This window comes from Pectinophora gossypiella, chromosome 22 (assembly GCF_024362695.1).
Source record: "Pectinophora gossypiella chromosome 22, ilPecGoss1.1, whole genome shotgun sequence".
Taxonomy (NCBI): Eukaryota; Metazoa; Arthropoda; class Insecta; order Lepidoptera; family Gelechiidae; genus Pectinophora; species Pectinophora gossypiella.
In genome coordinates, this window is record NC_065425.1 from 11,355,197 (window position 1) to 11,368,229 (window position 13,033).

Here is a 13,033-nt window from a genome sequence, read left to right on the forward strand (position 1 = left end):
ATTAAGTCGTTATAACGAGGCACTTTTTTCTTTTTGGTAAAATTTTGTTACATCTAAATCTATTTTTTTTTGTCTCTCTCTTTATTTAAGAGCTGCGCTCTTGTCAGTGGAGTCGCCTTCATTACTCCATAGATAAGGATTTTATTTATTAAAATCAGTCAAAATAAACTAGTTAGTATATAACAATAAAACTAGTTAGTATAATATAATGTTTTTAGCTATTTTTTTCTAAAACCGCCCTGTTCTATGATATAGCGTCTATTAAACTCATTAGTAATTCTATCACGTGCCTAAAACACGAATTTGCGTGACAAACAGTCCCAATTGTTCGTCGTGCCAGTGAACTTCACAATTATTTAATTCAAGGCACACAATATTTTACTCTGGCCCAATTAATACCGTTAAACTGCAGTTCCCGCCTACAAACCTCCGCTTAGACATGGGCGTTATTGGATAAAGAATCGTTTATATTTGTTCCCATAGTCTTAATTTTATAATTTGCTAAGAATTCTTAAAACTTCTGTTCCATGCCTACCAGTACTTATACATGTAGTCAATTTTAAATTGAAGTTATACAAGCTAACAATATGCTACCAAACATATCATGACTAATTGGATACTATCCACATGATCCAGAGAAACTAGATAGGTAGTAACTTTTGCGTTCTTTTTGCTCTCATCTCTCTTTCTCAATTTAGGCGATGGATGTCCGTGGATTTGCAAATTTAATGCTGATCAGTTAGTTCAGAGCTGTTCCAACTGATTCCCGTTGATTTAACGCTGTTGTCTTCAAAGTATGTCACATCTAGGTTAAGGATGGCTAGACTAAGGGCTTCGAATTCAAAAATGTTGGCAAATAGATTGCTTGACAATTAAACACTAACAGTGGAGCTACTTTTGATGAAAATATACGAAGTAAACCCATGATTGTTCCCATTTGACTTAGACTATGTCGTCCAGCGTAACGACTTGCGTAGGCGCACTGAGTTTATAGCTGAAGTTTTTATTGCGAACAAGTATGGCAGCGTGTGTGGTCTGGCACTAGATTTATATTTCTAGATTCTTATCTTAAGTACTAGTCAATAAGCAATCAATAGTGTTAAATAGCCTAGGGTAAGATGAGGAGATTTATGAAATCGACAATAATGATCGATGGTGTTCATCGTTACTTAGAAATTGGCAGGTATAATTAATTTGTCACACGTATGCTCGTAGGTTAGATTCCACTATTGAATAGAATTACCTAGGTGAAGCATAAAGTAGTGCCTGCTATCTCGTCATCTATAGTCGTTTGTTTGTTAACTCCATGGAAGAATTTTAGACATGGTTTGGATTTTGGATATTTATGGAAGCAACCAGTAACCAGTAAAGGAATTCGTTTGTCCATTCATTTGTAGTTTCTAAAAGTTTCACAGTTCAGTTAATCACCGTCTAATGATTTATACTCAATGCGACCTAATGCGTTTTTAAGTGTATATTTATCGGCCTGTGTCCATTACTTTTTTGCGACACAATGTAACTGTATATGACAGGCTCTCGAATGATTAAATATAGGCTCAGTTATCCTGCCTTTACTGACCGTTATACAGTGACCGATATCACTTTAGCCTTGATATGACCTCTTGGTGAAGGAGGGATAAAATAATATATAAGATTTTACACAGTCAATTAACCGGAATCTCCCATAATTGAACATTCGGATTTCCGTAATTCCCTAAAACTTACATCTTCAAAGTGTTGAAAATATCGTGTAAATTGACAAAGATCAAATAAAATACTTACATATGGTCGCAATAAAACATTTCTATTTCTAAATACGCTATTAATTTTTAAGACTTCCCGTTAGTCCACCTTATATGAAAGGATAGTACGTATATTCCAGCATTTCATATACGATTAAACGGTATTGGTTTTGCACTACTACATGACCTCATTTCTGCCATATTATAAGATTTTTCTCTATTAGGTATCAATTACTCAATGAAACTTCTATTCAAGGTTTACCTAGATTCAAAACATCAATCGTTACACAACCAACCTAAAATAAAAACGTGGAACAAGTAGACAGATGATGTATAACATGTTTGGCTTTGAATTACAAATGGTTGTTATAAATGAAAGATGAAGCTGTGCTCAAGTCACAACAAACCTGTGAGAAATATGCACACTGTGGTCTTTTATGGAAACTACAGCAAGGTCAACATGATACCTCTTGAATATTAACTATAGGAGAGTAGGTACCTACTACCTGGAGACTTATAAGTATATACTACGTACGTTAAAATATAAAGGGCGGGTCAAATTTTGAAAAAAACACGTGGTCTTTGAGAATGATTAGAACCGTTGACTTCTTGATTATTCATTTGCGACAGCTATAGTGTAGAGTAAATGATAATAATAAAAAAAGCTCAATGAAATCAAATATCATCCGTTGGTTTGTGATAAATATATGTCAGTATGTTTTTGTGGGCTTCGTGTCAAAAACGTCTGCAAATCTTCTGGCTTACTCGTGACTCTGTTCAAGAACAAGAGATTTGGTACAATACAAGAAATTATTTCAACACATACTACTGTTTGTTTTCTATCTTTTCTAAAGCAATTTTGAAGTTGTAATTTCCTTTACTGTTTTTCATGTTATTTATAGTCTTATTTTTCTTTTTGTTTCTTTTTTTTTCATTCAATGTTTATTTTTGTTGTATTAGTTTGTATATTGTTTTCTCGTCAAACAGCGCATTGGGCCATTCTGTAATGTTTTATGTACCTTAATAAATAAATAAATAATAATAATAATTCCAAGTACCAACAAGGAATCGAACTCGCGCAACACTTGCGTCCATAAGACCTATATAATCAATCAACTGGTCACCATTGTCCAGCCCTGATTCTATTACACACCGGCCTTTAGTATCTGTGTGGATGGATATACATTAACAGCTTACGAACTTTCCATTACTGAACAATGGGCTCTCCTAGATGCAAGGGACTCACTCTTTTATACAAAGAATTACGACTGGGTTAAGGAATAGACATGTGAGGGCTCTTGCACGTTACCAAGATAAGATCGTTCCGTACTAGGTGGTAGCTCTCAGTATCCAGAGCCTTAACTCCCTAAGAGTTCTTCATTTGGCCGGCCAAGTGAATATCTAAGGCAAAACCTGCAACAAAGTTGGAGGAGACCACAGTGTCTTTTTTTTTCAAAACTAGACTAATAATCGATATTTAAAGATTAAAGAATAAACTAATCGGATATAACCTCCTGATTTTTATTTAGTTCATTATAATTGTTATTGCAGACAATACCAACATCACACACGTCGATTATAATAATTATTATGCACGCCATACGAGCCAACATTTGAATGCCTCATAGGTTCAATTTGTCAGTGTTGTAATTAAGCGTCATTAGTTTCTTTATAAGTACAAGATTGTCTTGTTACATCCCATTTAGATGTCAGATAAGTGCCAAACGGTAACGTTACAGCTTTTGACTCTTTTTAGACTTGATTGTATTCCTTTAAAAGATATGACCTTTAGTTTTTTTTTATATGTTTTTAGAGCCCGAAATCTTGTAGCCTTCATTTATATTGTTTAACTAATGCACCATTAAATACTCATTTAAGTACGGGTATCATCCAGCCTTGGCCATGTGCCTTGCAATGTCAAAAGAATACTTATCTTCAACTTTAAAAAGTAGGTATGCGGTAGCGAAAAGTGCAAGGGTATGTTTCCAATTATATTTTTTCTCCTTCATGTTTATTTAATCTACTTTATGCTTCATGTTTGTAATTCGGAGGGCATAATATTGATGATAGTGAGACTTTATATACATATCATCATCATCAGCCCATTATAGTCCCCACTGCTGGGGCACGGGCCTTCCCTATGGATGGATAGGGAGATCGGGCCTTAAACCATCACGCGGGCCCAGTGCGGATTGATGGTTATTAACGGCTGCTAATGCAGCGGGACCAACGGCTTAACGTGCCTTCCGAAGCACGGAGGAGCTCGAGATAAAAACTTTTTTTTCTTTTCCTTTTTTTTTTGTGGTCACCCATCCTATGACCGGCCTTTGCGAAAGTTGCTTAGCTTCAACAAACGCAGACCGAGCGCGTTATTCCGCTGCGCCACCGAGCTCCTCGATATATACATATACAAAGGCACTACTACTAAAGATATTCCATTTATCTCTATAACACAAAAATGTTAACAAAAAAGTAGCCAATTGTGTCCCATTATCTAAATGTCCTATTTTACCACTAGACACTACTTAGCAATATAAACTTTAAAACCATAAGGATTGTGCAAATTACCTACTTGAGTATTTTTCATAATACTTATATACTATAGGTAGGTACCTACTATTAAAACAATCAACTTAGCCATCTGCTAGTGAATCAAGAAGTATGTCATCGTATAAAATTTCTTGGTATGTGTAAAACATGCAGTAATGTGGCGAAGAAACAAAGCTGCTGTGTTCGGCGCTATTCTAAAATTAGATCTGAGATGCTCCCTTCAACGTCTTATTGTTGACTTGACTGACGGCATAGTCCAACTGTATTGTGATGGGCTCCACATTCAACACTACCTTGTCGTAAATATTAAACTGGGTAAACTTGCTCTTTAATCGAGCCAAATAGTGTCTTTTTGTCCGACCAAGCAGTGCCAGCCGAAATAAATATAACAATAGTGTCAACAAAAAAACCAAAAACTATAGAAAAATTTCAGGTTTTATCATAGTGCTAATAAACTCTTAATAAGAATAGTGTAATAATTATAGATCATGAAAACATAATGAATCGCAAAGCAAGGCTTGTCACTGTGTAAGAACAGTCAATAACATGGGTTAGTCCAAAAATGGCACCGTATTCTTGAATTTATAAACAAAAGGGAAATTCATAACCTACCAATATTAAAAATAACTAATATTATTTAAATGAGACGTAAATACCAATAGACAAGTTGGTACAAGAAATGTGCGTCAACCGTTACAATGACTCATAACCCGATGACCCGTGGCCAATGGCCACAGCTGGCGATATTACGCGACTATTAGATAGGTATAATGTTTTGATAATTTGTTTGTTATTAGTCAACAAACTTATCACATTTATAAATTTTATAATTATAATAAAGAGAAAATAAATGGTGTATGAATCACATTACCTTTTCGTTGGTGTACCTTGATATAACTATTCAAATTAACCGAAAAGAACATTATAATAAGTAATAAATAAATATATATTTTTTATTATTGAAATTAGTTCACGTCAATTTAGTGTACTGAAAGATTGAAATCAGACTGCACAAAAATAACGTTATTTTATTACTTAATTAATACGTGTGAAGGACGTCACTATTTTGAAAATAGTTTTTTTAAACAAAGCGCCATCTGTTATCATTTATAAAAACTGTTACGGCGATTGGTTTCATAGGAAGTTCATTCACCTGTGGCCAATTAAAATTGTTTCCATTGAAGGAGACATAGATGGCGCTACGAGGAAGTGAGCGCGAAGAAAGGATAAATTCTTTCCTCCAAGGAGAGAGTTGTTCCCAATTGGGATAGTCAGAGGTACATCCATTGATTTCAAACTTTCTGTTAGACCAACATGGTGTGGTGAGCTGGTTGAGCATTGGGCTCACGATCCGGAGGTCCCGGGTTCGATTCCCAGTGGGGACATATCACGAAAATCGTTACGTTACGTTAAGCCGCTGGTCCTAGTTACTATTTACTGATGTAGTGAGTAATCGTTACATGAGCCATGTCAGGGGCCTTTAGCGGCTCAATAGTAACCCTGTCACCAGGGTTGATGGGGTTGGTAATCCACCTAACAACCCACACGATAGAAGAAGAAGGTACGTCCCACTGCTGGGTACAGGCCTCTCCCCAATCAACCGAAGCGCTATGAAGCATCTTACCTACGAGATCTCCGGGAAGCTAAGGACTTGAACGCGTTGTGTAAGTTGAGAGTGTTGCTTTTATTAAATTGTTTTTTACAAAAAGCTATAAAATAAAATACGAATAATCGCTCCCCAAAGTCCCTACAGCTATACTTGCTAGCGCCTGGGGAATTCGTCACGGCAAATTATATCGAGATGCGATTGCTCAAGTTGTTCTGTAAGGGGCAGTTCGAGGCGTAGGGGACTGATCCTATGGCATTATGATGTGCAACCATTGCCATTATTTAGATCCTTTTAAAAGCTGTTTAAAGTAAAGGGGAAGCATTATTTCTTTAGAGAAAGCAAGACGTGTTCTATTTTTAAAAAATTGAATTTCAATTTAAAGATAAATTATAAAATTCTCATTACTAAATAAAGACAGATCTAAAAGTGACAAAGAATGTTTCTTATTTCTATTTAACTTATTTATTTATGAATTTTAATAAAGAAAAATGTAAAATATTGTGATGTAATGTATGAATTAATTGATGTGATGTAATGTATAATTCATAACAGTTTGCCTAAATTCAAGAAATTCATTGTGCAATCATCTAGTCATGACCGTTAGTGTAACTGGTTTAATAGAAAAAAAATAGTAGTTTTTTTTTCTTGTACCTATTCTTCTTTTTTTTGTTGTTGTAGTGTTGCCTGGCTGTAACTTTTCATAGCTTTTGTTATTCCGTTAATTTTTTATTTATTTTTTTAAAACAAATTCTACATACATGTTAATTACATAAGTTATGCACGTCTGTAATTGGTGCAAACACTAGTACTAGCCTTAAGAAAGTTTTATTAATTGTTGTGTGTTTGTACTGTTGATGTGCCTAATAAATAAATAAATAAATTATGTGCGACATTTTGTCACGTATTTCTATGACGTCACAGGTTGCTTTTTCATACAAATTCCATTGTTTCGTGTTTTTGACGTTTAGTAAAAAGTACCTGATTTGACTAGTTGGAAATTACCCTATTGCTATGTATTGATCATTTTATTTATTTATTTTTCTACTCCTCTACTTTAATCTGGCATTTAAATAACCAAAAAGTCTAATATAAGTACATACATAATTAAACTCTTTGAAAAAGTGTATGCTCTATGGCCTATAAAAGCATTGTTTACAAAGTGTAACTGTACTATAATGTCGCCAAAAAAGCATTGTTGTTGTTTTTTTTTTTTTTTTGACCTGGAAACTGGCACCTTTACTTTGTTTGGTGCCATAGATATACTATAAAAAAAAAGTATACATTTGCCGCCATTTTCCCGCGCGTTGGAAAATAAATTGGAAAATTTTTGTTTCATTTAAAATTACGTCGTCGTAGAAAAAGTATTGTATGCAACGTTGTATAACTAGGTCAAAAAATGCTCGTGGCGTCTCTTATTGCGATGTTCGCCAAGGCTCACATCGCAACTCACGCCACTCGCATTTTTTGACCCTTCTTATACAACTGTTGCATAAAATACTATTTTCTACTCCTCTACTTTAATCTGGCATTTAAATAACCAAAAAGTCTAATATAAGTACATACATAATTAAACTCTTTGAAAAAGTGTACGCTCTATGGCCTATAAAAGCATTGTTTACAAAGTGTAACTGTACTATAATGTCGCCAAAAAAGCATTGTTGTTGTTTTTTTTTTTTGACCTGGAAACTGGCACCTTTACTTTGTTTGGTGCCATAGATATACTATAAAAAAAAAGTATACATTTGCCGCCATTTTCCCGCGCGTTGGAAAATAAATTGGAAAATTTTTGTGTTTCGTTTCAAAACACTAAAAAGTATAAAATAAAAAGGAAAAATGGATGAAGAACTATTGATTACCATATCACACAATACCATTCAAAATTTACATCTTCATTTTTATAAATAAAATTTTTCTTTGTATAATTTTTGTTTCATTTAAAATTACGTCGTCGTAGAAAAAGTATTGTATGCAACGTTGTATAACTAGGTCAAAAAATGCTCGTGGCGTCTCTTATTGCGATGTTCGCCAAGGCTCACATCGCAACTCACGCCACTCGCATTTTTTGACCCTTCTTATACAACTGTTGCATAAAATACTATTATTTATTTACATACCATAATAATACGATGTGTTTTTTGCCGTGACTTAAATATATACGGTGTATTTTATATTTGTAAATGTTTATTAAACAGGTCCATATGTCTCAGAGATGTTATTTGTACCGTTTTAGTAGCCTGGGACCAACGGCTTAACGTGCCTTCCGAAGCACGGATTCATTCCGCACTGGAGCAGCGTGGTGGGATCTGCTCCATACCCTTCTGGTTGATTGAGGGGAGGCCTGTGCCCAGCAGTGGGACGTTTATCGGCTATTTATGTATGTATGTGGGATACTGAAATAAAACGGGATATTTTAATCATCTTCACTCCTTGTATTTTAACTAATTTTCCGAAAAAAAAAAAACACTTCTTCCCTTATTCTCTAACCTTGAAATACCACCATAGCCTAGTCTTTCTTATTTTTTAAAACTGCCTTGCGTCCCATTCATTAACCATCCTCCATTCATACCATAAACAATCAAATCCCCATTCATTATCCTTCCATATTATTCTCACTTTCCTACATGTATGTAGACAGTTTTGCATTCACTCATTACAGTAGAAACAAATTCAATCTTAAATAGGTAAAAAAACATGCAACGATCTAGATAAAGTTATCAAATGGAATAGGCTAGTTTCCAACTAGTCAAATCAGTTACTTTTTACTAAACGTCAAAACACGAAATTACTATGGAATTTGTATGAAAAAGCACTCTGTGACGTCATAGAAAAACGTGACAAAATGTCGGACTTATTATTACGTTTTTCTTGATTAAAATTCATAAATAGGGTGAATTTCAACAAGTCTCATTTTTTTATCATTTCGGTGAGATTTTTTATTTCAATACTTTTCTTCACATATTTGACGACAAATTAAACTTTAACCTATTTTAAATTATGTGCGTGAGTGGGCATCAAATACGATCGACACTTACTGAGATATTTAAAATTGAATTTTTATGAGTCCACTGAAATGATAAGTACCCACTGAAATGATATAAATGTACACCGAAATGATATAAATGTACACTGAAATGATAATGAGTCCACTGAAATGAATTTAACCCACCGAAATGATACAGTCAAGAAAAATTGTGCTGCTTAGCTAGGGTTCCGTACAATGTGAAGTTCGATTTATACATAAATAGCCTATATATGTCCCACTGCTGGGCCATGGCCTACTCCCAATTAACCTTAGGGTATGGAACATACTCCATCACGCTGCTCCACTGCGGGTTGGTGGAGATCGATTTATACATTCTTAGATAAATAGTTCATTACTTGCTAAATAAAAAATAGTGTAATACTATTTACTAATTGTAATAGATTGTTGTTCGTTTCTTTCATCGTGCAATAAAAAATGCATTTAGTTGTTGTCAATATGTGGAGCCGTGGTAGCCTAGTTGGTAGAACGCTTGCCTCTCACTTTGAGGTCGCAGGTTCGAATCCAGCACAGGCCTAAACCAGTGATTGTCGAATTTATTTTCAAATTCATGTTTAGATCAGAAATGATTGTCACATGCTCAGCGGTGAAGAAAAACATCGTGAGGAAACCCACATTCCCGAGAATTCCATTTTCGGAGGTAAGTGACCTAATGTGTATTGGGCTGGTTTCCCCTTCGTGGGTTGGAAGGTGAGACAGGCAGTCGCTTCTGTAAAATATTGGACCTGTCAAATCTTCAAGTTAGGTAAGCGGACCCTGTGAAAAATCGGGATAATGCTAGGGGGATGATGTTTATTGTCAATATGTCTTTTTTGTGACTATTGTCATTGCTTCTTTATTACTTACCTACAATTTTTTTTAAAGAATATAGGTTCACGTAGGACCACAATCTCACCTGATGGTAAATGACGATGTGGTATAGGGTGGATCACACTTACCTAGCAAATGCCTATTCACCATAGTCTTGAAGTCTCCTAGATTATAACGAGTTGGAAGTTATATCCATACCCAAGAGCTCGAGATGGTTGGTAATTCACTCCGGAAAGTCCCAGTCAGGAGGAAGGGACTCCGTTTTGCGGTGAACAGACACGCCTGGGTCTTGAAAGCGTTGAGTCCAACCTACTTGTTATCACCCCAGTCTGAGACGGACTTAAGGGGCAGTTTCACACGATTCACAAGATCCTCTCTGAGGGCACTATCATCTCTGGTGCTTACGCGTGCATTGGACATATATCTCTCCGTCACTGTGCTATAGTCTGCATGCCTAAAAATACCGATCATAATCAGCAGATCATTGATAGAAAGAACGTGGCGGAGAGAACAGATCCCTGAGGGACTCCGGCATTAATAGCATGTAGATCAGACAAGCATTCATCAACTACTACCCGAATCAATCTATACCTATCTATCCAATTACATTCGCCTTGATTCTAGATTGCCTCACTCCATAAGCGTGTAGCATACACAAGAAGAACATCAGTTGACCTATCTCTGAGTAAATTGTTGGCTTCAAGGTACGCCAGGAGGCGGTTGTTCAGGAGGTTACCAAGATGGGGCGGTAGTTAGCAGGGTTGGTACGAGTGCCTTTTTTGGGCATACACTGTACATTGGCAAGGTTCCATGGTTTCGGGAATTGTCCTGAACCCAGAGAGAGCAGGTAGAGGCGTGTCAGTAGGAGACTATTCAGGTCAACAGTTCCGCAGTACTATTGCTGGGATATCATCAGGACTACTGACCGTATTCACGTCTAGAGTGCGAAGCATTTTTAGACGGCAGAAGTTTGCTTCGACCGATTTGGCAAGCAGCTAAAAGGTTTTACTACCAGCTCAGTCAGTTTGACATCAATTTGGCCAATATGGTCGAAACGTGCCCTGCGCATTGTCTTCTTGCAAGACTTTGTAGCGGTATTCAGGGATTTTTTCAGAGCCCGCATGTTAGGAGCTTTGCGAGTACTAACTTCAGCCCACATCCGGTATGCGGATTGATTAGAGCTTCTGCACTAGCATACTCCGCGATATACCATGAGCGAGCCTTATCGTCAGATGATATGTCAGAAAATGGGATAGAGTATTCCATTGCCTGACAACTAATATGGCATCTCCGCAGCTCGTCGAGTCTTCTGAAGAAAAGCAAACCTCACGCCAAGGATAGGATGCGAAGAAGTGCCGCATCTCATCCCGGTCTGCTAACGTGTGTCACCATATTTGCCTCGATCCTCTGGGGCTATAATCAGGTGGGGAATAGATAGACACATATCTCACCAGACAATGTTCGGATGTTCCCAAGGGGGAAGTCACTGATAGAGATTGATATCGGTCCGGACCAGTTATCAGCAAAAGGTCCAAGCAGTTGGCGGTATAGTTGGCAACGTCAGGTACCTTTGTAACGCAATTCACCAGATGTGAGAGATTTTGCCACACATGGCAAAAACCTGCGCCTCTTTGCCAGCATGGTTGGTCTTCTGAAATGGGAACAACCACTCTTGCTGGTGGGCGTTGGAGTCCCGGAGAAGAACAAGTTGCGCTGAGAGATACCTCCGCCGTGCCAACTCCACTGTCCTACTGAGGTAGGTGAATAACCTGGTTGTCTCAGAGTTACCGCTGTGCGATCGGTAGACACTGGTGTAAACTATTTTATCCAGGCCAGTGGCCACCAGAATCCAAAGAATGGATAAGTCTGGGTATTCAAGGTTACCGAGAAAAGCAGAAAGAGGAGTTTGATAGAAGGTTATAATTATGACGTTTTCCAATCACCCAAAATGGTTTTGGAAAACCATGAGATCAGCTTGAGGAAAAATAAAATAGCTCCACAGAACTGTTAAAAAGGCCCTTAAAACAATACTTAATTCTAAACTAAAATTTAACACACGGATCTCTAAAACTTAACGGTTTTATCATTTCAGTGTTACATATCATTCCCATGGACTGTTATTGGCATTTCAGTCCACCGAATCCACCGGAATGATAACACCGAGATGATAAAAAACAGGTTATTTTTGTATAAACTGTGAATTTAAATAACTATCGAAAAATCGACACTTCTCAAACAAAACAGTACTTGCAGCCGATTTAACACATCAATATGAAATAAATTGAACTAATCTAACACGAGTTATAATGGCTACCGAAATGATTTTTTACTGATTTTTTTTTGTCCCCCTATCACCGAAATGATAAATTATTATTTTTTGCGGGAAACCATTACACGCTGTGACGGGTATGTCCACGTCTAGCAGTCGAGCCGAACCAATGCGAGATGTCTGCAGGTAAGGAGGCGTCATAGACGCAATGTTGACGGAGTTATTTTACCAAAACTTACTGTCCTCTGAAATGATAACTTTTTTTCGGACAAAATTTAACTGCCTGTCAAATGTATGAGAAGGAAGGTAAACAGACAGAAATAGTTTTTGTTGTTAGATTATTTAATAATTTAACGAAATTCTATCAATTTAAATCCCAATAATAGAAAATAATTGTAGAGCAAGACATTTTATAAGCGAAAATGGGTTACGGACAAGCTACCGAAATGATAAAATGACACTTTAAAAATTTTTTTCAGCGTGTTACAGTTGCTGAAACTGAATGATTTTTTTTGCCAAGGTAGAGGACTACTTACTTTACCCAGAAAAAATATTCAAAATCATTTAGCAGAACTTTGCACTACCGTTCTCAGTCAAGACAAGTTTTTTTTTCACTTTTGCAATTCACCCAATAAGTTTAATAGAAAAAAGAAAATGTTTTTCGTTAGTTTTAGATGTGTCTTTATTTAGTAATCAGAATTTCATAATTTATCTTGAACCTAGTACACGACCCTATACCCCACACATAATGAGGGTTGTAACGATGACGCGCGCAAAATACCGAGTAGGTATAATATTGTGTCCCTCTGGCGAGGGCAATTATTATAATGCACGTTCAATTGCTAGGGGACGCTTAGTGGTACATATACCCTGCGATTTGAAAGCAATGTGGGACTTTCAAATGTTTAAAAAAAGTAAACGACGATTGTGTACGATCTACTCTGAACCGGCGTGCGAGCATGAAACGATTGATGAATTAGGAGGAAGCAAGAGAAGATTCCATAGTCTGCTTA